Source organism: Mchenga conophoros, linkage group LG11, assembly GCF_057382185.1.
Source record: "Mchenga conophoros isolate Kocher_MC1m ecotype Shallow Benthic linkage group LG11, M_conophoros_male_GT1.1, whole genome shotgun sequence".
NCBI classification, from domain to species: domain Eukaryota; kingdom Metazoa; phylum Chordata; class Actinopteri; order Cichliformes; family Cichlidae; genus Mchenga; species Mchenga conophoros.
This window is the reverse complement of record NC_140536.1, coordinates 23,645,255-23,652,337: the sequence shown is the minus strand read 5'-3', so window position 1 is coordinate 23,652,337 and position 7,083 is coordinate 23,645,255. Positions and strand designations below refer to the sequence as shown.

Below are 7,083 nucleotides of genomic sequence, written 5' to 3'. Positions count from 1 at the left end.
TCCTTTCATGTTCTGCTCAACGGGGACCTCGTGTGGTCAAATCAGGGTGATCTCAGTTAGATACTGAGCTATGCTGACTTTGTTTTATTGCCACATGAGAAAAATGCTGATAAAATGCTTAAACACATGTGCATTTAGCCAAATCCCAGTTTGAGCCTGTGGGAGCATTTTGAGGATGTAGGGCTCGAACTATTCCATTTTCTATTACATAAATGAAACATTTGCAGGTGTAGAAATGTCCGCGCTTTCGTTCCACTTTATTTGAAGGAAGTTAACATCACTTTAACAATAAATATTAACTGCCGGACGTGGTAACATTGGTTGTTTTTTAGGGCACATACATATATGGATTTGCATGTGACAAAAATGGGGGGTATTATACACTTCTGTTTTTTCAGCACACAGAATAGATCTCTGTATTTAACCTTCATGTGGATTGTCCTAACTTTAAAGTTTAAAGGTTGACTTTGCATTGAAAAATGTGTCCATGGGCATATGAACATATTGCATAAAACTACCTTGAGGACTGTATTTTACTACAGAGACTGAAAACAGCAAAAGCCTGACTGTTACTGCTGGTGACAAGGTTTTCAAAACTGTGGATGAAGTGGTTGACATGTCTGCTGTTTGCTTGTGGTTTGATGGGTAGTACATGTCTGTGACTTCAACATCCTCACTTCTGACTGTCAACCTGCTTGCTTGACAAGGTTTAATTAATGATAAGAGAAAGAAAGATTAAAGAAAACACACATGCAACATCAATTCCTGTGGTGACTCATGGACTCAGTGAGTCTATAAATGAGTTTCATGTGTGAGTTCAGACTTACTTTATTTATCTAACTCAGTTATTTACACGGCATTACCATCCGCATGTTGTTCTTCATTCTGCCTGACTATCTGCTCAACTCTAGTGTGGGCAGTGACATATTAAACTGAGCTCTAGGCTCAGACTGGTTTCTTTTTACTGCCACTTGTGATTACGGAAGTTATAAAGATCAGCTGAAATACTACCTCATTTTTGTGTGGCTGCAGCATACTGACTGGCTCAACAACGCAAGCCTAGTTCCCACCGTGGCTTTTAGCTTCTTTAAAACTTTAAATAAGATCCCGAATGATAACAGTAAAAAATAAAAAATGTTGCGCCTCATATCAGTGAGCTCTCATTGGGCCTCCTGAAGAAAGCATCAGCTCAGAGAGGCGCATATCGTTATCTCCACCAGAGTCGAAGGCTACATAGTCTCAGATGAACAACTGGGTAATCAGGTCATGTGAGTTTCAAGTTGTTTGAACTCAGCTTGCTTTGCACATGTGAATTAGAAATGTGCACAGCAAGGTGGAAATAACTGATGCAGGCACAGCTCTGCATCCTCAGCTGTACTCAAGTCAAAGCACACACAATTGTTTCTTATCACAGACAGTGGTCACTGAAAACTCAGTGCTTTGATTTAGTTCAAATATGGACCCAAATGCAAAAAGCTGTATTATAAAAGCTGATATTAAACAAAGGAGAATAATTCAAAAATGCTAGTTACAGGAATACAATTAAATTAAAGTAAATTACATTAAAAAAAATCTTTAGAGGGCTGACTAGGGAAGTGGAGACTGTTGGAAGAATGCACAGGTGCACTCAAGATAATCTCAGGGGGAAGCAAAACTTAAAATGAACCACAAGAGTCAACCAGCTGCTGAAGTAAAATGGGAAATAACTTATTAGACACCTACTAAACACAGAAAGAAGAAACTCACAGTAAAACGTGGCACAGAGATGATGGATTTGGCAGATGCAAAGCCAAAGGGGAATTCTGCCACAGACAGGAACTGAACCTGCAACTTTCTACTTGTTGAGCAATTTTTTAACCACTAAAGCTCTCCACTAGACTGAGAATAAATGGAGAAACCAGAGACTCAATGATTTTAATAACGGATCCAACTTATAACGTATAAGATGCAAGAATAAAAAAAATGGGGAATAAACCTAAAGCGAACCTATACTCAACTAAAAACCAGTGGGTCCCTAATTACTGTAAACATAGGGGTGATGCATTAAAAAAAAAATGAAATCCAAATCAGCACTGGTAATATTTGTGCTGCTGATCAGTTTCTCCCAAAATATTCTCGCAGGTCTTGAGTGAAGCCATGAAACACTGCGACCTGTGGTTTTCCACAGTGGACAGTCAGTGTTGGTTACAATAGAAAAGCATTTATGACCTTATAATTCATTAAATCAGTCAAAACTTTTATTGCATCCAATAGATCACACAACAAGTGTGAGATACAAATCAACACAAGTTAATGATTACTGATCTGATTAAGTAATCCTATCGAGGAGTGATGAGTGGTAGCATCAAAGTATGCTTCTGTGAAATAATGATTTATACAAACTGGTTGATTTTTTAATTAAGCATCCAGAGTCACTTATCGGGGAAAAGAACCTGAAAGGAAAAACAAAACAGGCTAAATTAATTAAATTATAAAAACAGATAAAGCAATGATACAAAAATACATTGTGCCTTAACAATAAGGCAAACAAATAGAAATAATTTATCTCACTGGTCATATCTCACATGCTCTTTGTCTTATATTAGCCCTTTCAGAGTGAGTGCATAGATGACCAACCCTGAGGATGACCCACAGGGAGCAATGCAGGATGCTTTAGTGAGAAAAGAGAACAACTGCCATCACTACATTGTAAAATATATGAAATGATGACAAAATAAAGGCTGTACTATTATTGAATTAGTGCATTCTTTGGTTTCTTACCTCTCAGATCCAGAACTGTGGAGCTTTCCATCATGGTCACTGCGTTTTTGGCAGTGCAGGTGTAATTTCCAGTGTTTTCTGCCCCTAACCTCTCTATGAGTTATAAACATGCGTCTCATTGCCATTAAACATCCAGCTGAAGTGTGCTGGTGAGACCGAGTCTGCAGTGCACTGCAACATTATACTGTGACCTTGAGGAGCAGCTGAGGGTCCGCTGATCAACAGGTTGTATGGTCCAACTGCACAATTAAAATACAGTGTTTGGGACATTCAGACTATTACTGCTAATATAGCTGTCTTTAAAAAAAGTTAAAGTAAATTAATTTTAACTTGATTTATTCATGTTTTCTTTAATAGAAACACTGTGAATGCACGGTGAATACTCACAGCTGACAGTGAGATTATGGGTCGCAGTCATGGTGCTGACCGGGTTGCTGACTCTACACTGATAGGTGCCGCGGTCAGAAATGTGAACAGGCTGTATGGATGCTGTCTTGTTGTCCAGGGAAAAGCTGACACCGCCACTGGGATTAAGAGGCTGGCCATCTTTTATCCACTCTCTGGAGCTCATGGAGCCAGAGGCCTCACAGGTGAGGTTGGTGGAGCTTTCATCTTCTTATCAGGATGGCTGTGGGGCTGCGGATGGTGGCTCCAGACGATAAAAAGTGTCAACTTTGGGTGAAATGATGGAAAAAGAAGCAACACAGTTTGTGTGAAACATATATGTGTCACTTTAAGTAACATTTTGTGTGACAGTAACTTTAAAATGACATAAATCTATCAAACAGCTTCACCTTCATGATTTCATTGGGTCATAATTCATTAATTATGTTCCAATTTCAGATAGATTTTTAACTGTCTAACATTTAAAATGGTAGATATTTATTTTTCTGTTTGAATTTCTATTATTTTTTATTATTAAAGTGTACAAGTATGAATATCGTGGTGGTAGAGTGTAATTGAACTGCATCCTGTAAATCCAGTGCAATCTAACAACAACCCAAACTTTAATTTATATGTTAGTCCTCTGGGACCCTGTTTCACACACTTTCCCTCTCAGTATAAGCACACACTCTGTTTTCCTTGTCATGTTTGTTTTATGAACGTGTTATCAAAAGGAAATTCAAAAGGAGTTTTGCATGTTTGACTATCATTAGGCATGTACTCGTATAGGGCACACAAGGTTTGGTGCCCTATACAAATGTATAAAGACCAATGTATAAAGACCAATCTGACATACACAGTCAGATTGGTCCTCCCCTGTTTTGGCAGCCCTGCATCTGGTGTGATGGTGATAGTGTACTCCACGCTGTCCTCCAGTGCCAGGTTTCTGAGCTCCAGGGACCCCGTGGCTCGGTCTAATGAGATCCTGCCGGCATATCCAGGATCAGTGATGTTGATGCTGGTGGAACTGATGATGTTCACCCCATTGAATCTCCAGCTTACTGAGAGGAATGGTTTCTCTGGAGGTCTGAGAGTGGTGGTGAACTTCACTGTGCCTGCTACAGCTCCACTCAGGGGTCCAGTGGGTAATATACCCTCACCTACACACATACCTGATTAACACAAAAAAAATTACAGAAGACTGAAAAAAAAATCCCCATTCCTTTATTTCTGTCTACACATCAGGTGAATTTAGCCTACCTGATAAACGAAGCATAACTGCAGTCCATGGGATGGTCTTGTCCAATACTGACTTTTCTGACATGGTCTCTCTGCCTTCTGAAATCAAAAACAGAAAGAGTCTCAGGAGCTCTTGCTCTTTTATTGACCCACATCACAGGACCCTCTACAGCCCCCCACTCAGTAAGGAAAACCACTAAGATCCTTTGTGAAGCTGTTGTGTTGTGTGTACATACATACAGAAATGGAATTTGGAAAAAAAAAAAACAGGATTTAATCTGAACAGGAATAAAAAACAAAACACGATCAAGCTTTTGACAGACCATATAAAATGCACCTTATTCAAGTATAGATGGATAAACTAATTTTTCACAAGTTTTCTCCAAATGTTTTAGCCTTAGACAACAAAATAAATAAAAAAAATGGTAGGGGGCATATCCTGCCGGCATATTCAGGATCAGCTTCTGTACTAAAATAAAACAACTTTAAAATGTAATGACTGCATTCCCCTCCTAGTTCTTTTATTTCTTCTAAAGCAAAGTATTTGTGAATTATTTTTTAAACATATATAAACATCTGAAGAAGGTTTATGAGTCATGATGCTGGTGGTGCCTTTTATGTTAACGGAGAGTTTTATGTGCTCCCCGCTAAGTGGGTTTGGGTCTCTTTTTGATGCAACTGCAGTGATCCATAGCTTTCCTTGCAGAGGAGGATCAAAGAGGAGACACTCAGACTCCTTCAGACAGCCTTACAAACAAATCATTTCCTTCAGTGCTTCCAGAATGAATGATTTATTAAAAGAAATAAAGATCTTATGTAATGTGTAAATATGTTCCTTTGTAATCATTCATGCACAATGAAGTATTGTTCGACTTGTATGACTGCCCTAATGCTGTGAGGCACCCATCAGATCAGCTGAAGAGATAAATGATTGACAGTGTGTCACAGTATAGTTCCTGAAAACAGAATTATAATGTGTTTTTGTGAGTGGGCATTGCATTGTAAATATGATATTATACGGTAAACTGGGTGTGTTAGGGATTTAAATAACTGTAGCAACATTTCTATTGTGACCTGCAGTAAAAACTATATTTTGTTACACAGGTAAATTAGTTTTCTTATAGATGCACTGGTGTCATAATGTATTAGAGCACAATTCTTTTTACAGTTTGTCAAAAAAACATTTAAAATTACAAAAATTAGTCAATCAAAATAACAGAAGAGAAATGATTTGTCCCACATTTTGTTAGTTTAAATCGCTGTAAATCTGTTATTTTGTTCATATAATTTTATAATAATATATTTGCTCACATAATTTCAAATGTAAGAATAATTGTATTCCATTTTAAGCGTTTTTCATATATCGAGTAATTTTCTTATGTTTTTTTATGATTCCTGCATATTTTGTGTGGCTTGATATGCCACAATAATATATATCAGACAAAACCTACAGCTTAACAAATTAAGCAAACCTTATGATATAGTAACAGTGAATGAATCTTAAGTCTGTTCCATAAAACAAATGCGAATTTGAGACTTTTACCTAAAATGACGCTCTGTGATGTATTTATCCAATTATTTTACTCTGGCTTCAGAGAAATGCTTCTGTATACTGTATGATAAATTAAATTCAGGTGACTCGATGTATTTGAATATAACATATTTAGTTGTTTGGATCACTTTGAGTTTTAAATTAGTCTTCGCCTCAACAACACACGTGCAATTTTTAAGAAGAGGGAAAATAAATAACTCTAATAATAGATATATAAATACCTTCAAAATATGGTGAAAACGTTAAACTATAGAAATGTTTTCATTATGAAATTTGTTAAAGAACAATTATAATATAAGAAAACTGAGATTAGTGACTGTATCAACAACAATGACAACAATAAAAACATTTGTTAAATAATAAGTATTTAGAAGAAAATCTGGATTGAGAGCTTGAAATATTTGCCATCAAAGCACTTCTATCACAAGCTGATGCTGATTCAATGAGAATAACATTAATGTAACATATATTAATATGCCACAACTCTCAGATAAATCAGATTAATCCATTTTCATAATGTTGGTTTGCCATGTTTAAACTATGAAGGTTCCCTTCAGTGAGTTACCCTCTTATTATCAAAGATCATTTTCTGTTGTTTCATGTGCATTATCAATATATTTGAAAAGTCTAGTAAACGGGATGGTGATTTTCCATCTGGATCTACAAAAAGTACTGGGAACCAGCAATCCTTTCAGCAGCAGGAGGGAGAGAGCTACAGACTGCAAAAAATAACTGTCACTACATTTGCATTGTTTTTCTCCAACACAGTTAGCATTAATTTAGTCAGTATATGCAAGAAACAATGGCAATTTATTTTAAGAATCAACAGGGCAAACAGTTTGGGGACTTCCTGCATAATCTGGAATTTCTTTGACACTTATAATAATATAAAGATATAAGCTAGAATCACTTAATACTTTCAAATTACATCAACTGACTAAAGCTCATTAAATAAAAAGTGAATTTAAGATATGGCACATGAAAAGAGTAAAAGAGATAAGCAGTTTAAGAATATTGTTATTGCTGTATGAGCTTTAAAGATAAGATTAGCTGAGTAACATTCAAAGAAATGCAGAACAACTTGACCTTATGTATGTGGTCATCACCATCTGATGAAGAAGTGACCAATATTGTGAGTATTAATTTGG

General features: G+C 36.5%; 1 pseudogene; it reads right to left on the bottom strand.

The window, feature by feature from the left end:
* Nucleotides 1-2,576: 2,576 nt before the first annotated feature.
* Nucleotides 2,577-4,468, bottom strand: LOC146564119 (cell adhesion molecule CEACAM1-like; annotated as a pseudogene).
* Nucleotides 4,469-7,083: the final 2,615 nt, after the last annotated feature.